The sequence below is a fragment of the Pygoscelis adeliae genome, unplaced genomic scaffold (genome assembly GCF_000699105.1).
Source record: "Pygoscelis adeliae isolate BGI_AS28 unplaced genomic scaffold, ASM69910v1 Scaffold207, whole genome shotgun sequence".
In the NCBI taxonomy this organism is placed as follows: domain Eukaryota; kingdom Metazoa; phylum Chordata; class Aves; order Sphenisciformes; family Spheniscidae; genus Pygoscelis; species Pygoscelis adeliae.
This window is the reverse complement of record NW_008825160.1, coordinates 28,185-32,343: the sequence shown is the minus strand read 5'-3', so window position 1 is coordinate 32,343 and position 4,159 is coordinate 28,185.

The following is a 4,159-nucleotide window of genomic DNA, read 5'->3' as shown; positions in this document are numbered from 1 at the left end:
ATATCGTTTCTCAGAATGGTTGGTGTGTAGTGGGATGAATGTCAGGGCAGTAGGCACCCTGGGTAAGTGTGTTGCCTTGCAGGTACACCCTGTTCTTACCTGGATCACTGGAAATTTTCAGACAAGAAATTCAATATGGGAAGGGGAAACTGGCTATCTCATAAGACACAGAAATTGTGAGCATTTCTCTGCGGGCGCAAGCCAAGTTAACACAGTTTAATCATTCTGAGGGACAGACTCTGCCCAGCAGTAATTCCAAGTGCTTCAGGGAGGACACTGCATGAAAACTTCCTTCCAGAGGAATCCCAACGATGAGAGGACAACTCATGAAACAGCCCAATGGACACATACCACAAAACATCTTACTGAGATCCTGTCCTCTTCATGAAATTCTGGGGAAGTTCACCTAACCTGATAGCAAATGGTAGGGCTCTGAGCATCCTCAGCACTTGTTCCTCCCATACATTTTCTGTATGTTCTCCTTGAGAAATTTCAGCTTTTTGGACTCTCTCGGACAGTATATTTGAGCAGTTCGTGCCATCTAGTGGTCACATTGATTTCCCAATCTTGTTATTTTTACCGAAAAAAAATTAAGCCACATTTGGTGATTATGAAAGCACTGAAATAAGGGGTTACAAAATTAATGTTTAAACTAAATTCTGTTCTAAAAGAACTTTTTCATCTCTTCAGAGCAGCAGTGATTAAATTCCCGGTCCAGGGTCCCAGATACCTCCAGAACAGCTACCTTAAGCTTTACATTTCTGATGAGAAAGGACTGGTCACTCTGAGCTAGGGGCACGTGTGTGAACAGAACTCAGCTGAGATGGAAAATTCAAGCTATAGTAGATACTGTCAACACAACAAAGACTGGGTGCCCCATGCCTGCTGCTCTTGCAGCCCTGGATAAGCCCTGTCATAGCCATAGCCCCGACAACACTCATGGAGGTGTTCCTAAGCTAACTTTAAGGTAGCTGACTTAAATACTGCTAGGACTACAGGCACACGGCACTGAGCAAAATCCACCTAAGAGACTGAGTAAACACTGAGTCCAAGGCATATGGTTAGATTGTCAGTCCCTTGACTACATGGTTTAAAGCCAACCTGGATGTTTTATGTACCACAGAGCTGTAAGCCAACCTCCTGTTTGAAGCAGCATGCCTGGGATCTTAATGCTGAAATTCCCCTCTGCTCAAAAAGCCTACAATGGTGATAAATGCAGAGCAGCTTACTCCAGGAGGTAGAAGTCATCTGATGAAGCATAGATGCCCCCAGAGCTGGTGTCCTCCTCTGAGCTCTCTGACTAGACTCCCTATATAGTACATGGCATGAATTAGACCCAGCAAGGGCAGAATTCATCCCATTCTATGGTGCAGAGTCAGGCACCATATGGTCAGAAGAAGTCTATTTATTTCCATGGACTAAAAAGGGGGACAAAGCTGTACAGTGGGGTAATCCCATCCCTCATTATGCTACTTTGGTTGACAGCCAGCTGAACATGAGCCGGCAGTGTGCCCAGGCGGCCAAGAAGGCCAACGGCATCCTGGCCTGTATCAGAAATAGTGTGGCCAGCAGGAGCAGGGAAGTGATCGTGCCCCTGTACTCGGCACTGGTGAGGCCGCACCTCGAATACTGTGTTCAGTTTTGGGCCCCTCACTACAAGAAGGATGTTGAGATGTTGGAACGTGTCCAGAGAAGGGCAACGAGGCTGGTGAGGGGTCTGGAGAACAAGCCTTATGAGGAGCGGCTGAGGGAGCTGGGGTTGTTTAGCCTGGAGAAAAGGAGGCTGAGGGGAGACCTCATTGCTCTCTACAACTACCTGAAAGGAGGTTGTAGCGAGGTGGGTGTCGGTCTCTTCTCCCAAGTAACTGGCGAAAGGACGAGAGGAAATGGCCTCAAGTTGCACCAGGGGAGGTTTAGATTGGATGTAAGGAAAAATTTCTTTACTGAAAGAGTAGTTAAACATTGGAACAGGCTGCCCAGGGAAGTGGTTGAGTCACCATCCCTGGAAGTATTTAAAAGACGGGTAGATGAGGCGCTTAGGGACATGGTTTAGTGGGTATGGTGTTGTTGGGTTGACGGTTGGACTCGATGATCTTGGAGGTCTCTTCCAACCTTTAATGATTTGCCCAGGGAAGTGGTGGAGTCACCATCCCTGGAGGTATTGAAAAGATGTGTAGATGTAGTGCTTAGGGACATGGTTTAATGGTCAACTTGGCAGTGTTAGGTTTATCATTGGACTCGATGATCTTAGAGGTCTTTTCCAACCTAAATGATTCTATGATTCTATGATTCTATGATTATTGAAGAACCCTGTTCCCATCCTCCCCATTCTCCTCCTGTACACTCCCCTCCTCCATGCACATCACTTACCCCGACCTCCATGGGAAGCTGCAACACAGAAGATGATCTGGAGTAACATAGGGGAGGGGAAGACTGGCCAGGTCATGCCATTTGGGTCTGAGGGATGCAGAACTGCTTATCAAGTGACCTCTGCATTCAGAAACTGTCTTTTCAGGAGAAGCAATGATGCAGGCTCTACGTGTGCACCGTCTGAGAACTGAACCAGAGCTTAGAGAGAAAGTAATAAATAAGTGGTGTGGGGAACCACTGTGTAGATGGATCAATGCAAAAGCAAGATGCATGTGCTGTGAAGGCTGTGTACTAGTTTGGGTACAGCCTACAGGCTCCTAAGCTTTCTAGCAAATCTGGAGCTATGTCATCTCCAAGTTTAATATCCAGGATTGCCCAAAAGACTGTGGGAGAGGGCAAATCAGGACTAATTATTCAATGCCTCTTCCAGCGTAACATCTGTGAAACAGTATATGGAGCTATCATGTGACAAGTTCGAAGTGATCAAAAGGCCATGGCTCGTTCTGCATATGCTTAAGGTGTGGAACTTCTCACAGGATGCTATGAATGATAATTTTTTATCCAATCTCTTCAGAGGAGATGATAGGTTTTTGGAAAATAAATTAACTGAGGACTGTTAAATAAATGGAAACCATCTCCTTATCAGGGGGTACCACAGCTACAAGTAGCTGGAGACTAGGAAGGTCTTTGGAAAAGACCTTAAGTGCTTGCTCCAGTTCTTATGTTCTCTCCTAAGCACCTTTGGCAGCTCTTACATGGCAGTGAGCTGAAAGGTCACTACTCTGCTTGGGTTCCTTGTGAACCTCTGAATGAAGTTTCAGGTCTCAGGCTGAGAAACAATCTATTGAAAAGATGGAGGAAGGATGTGTAACAGCAGACTGGTGCTGCAGAAATCTTTCACTGAAACATCAAAAAGTAACATAACATAGGGTAAGATAACAGACTATAATTAATATAATATAGTTAATATAATATAATATGTAATCTTGTCTGCTGTTTTGTCCCTGGGTTCACATAGTAATTTTCCACTGAGGTTGCTCAGGTGTCTGCAAATTTCTTTTCTTCCTGGAAGAGTGGAAGGGGTACCCTGCTCCTTTTGCCAGAAACCTGCTTCCTCCCTTCTTTTCCCCTTTTGCTTTGCTGGCTTACTTTATCCCATCTCTTGAAGTACCCAAAGAGGCAGGGAGGCCAAAACAGTTTCAAAAGCACCCAGGAGCCGTACAACATGCATCTGAAAATACCATCAGATGTTTTCACATGACTAAACTTTGAAAAACTAGAGCTATCCCACCACCAGCTATGATCCTTTCCCAGCTAGAGTGGAAGAAGGGTATTTGTGTGGGTCAGGATCCAGCCCAAAGGTCTCTGCCAACTCCTGTGAGATGGCTGGGTGGGAGGACCCTGGGAGAAGCAAAATGTTGCTGCCTCTATCACTCTGAGAACCAGTCTTCACTTCATTTACTATAAACAAGCTAGGAGTGAGTTCTTGCTTTGATCTTTCAAAGTTCTGGATACTCCAAGGTCTGAGCCTAGCAGGAAACTAGTCAAACATCATGGGAAGCTACAAAAGCAAGAAGTGAGCCTATCCAAGCCTGAGCTGTTATCGAGGGCAGAGGCGAGTGAAGACACTATTTGGATAACCCTTGCTCAGGCACCACAGCTCAGACTTACGTTGCAGGGCAAATATTTACCTACGGCCTAAACAAAGTCAGCGTTTCAAAACTTTGTTCAAAATACTGCATAACCCGGAGCCGTTTCCTTGAACTTGTCTCAGAGAAGGAAAGATCTT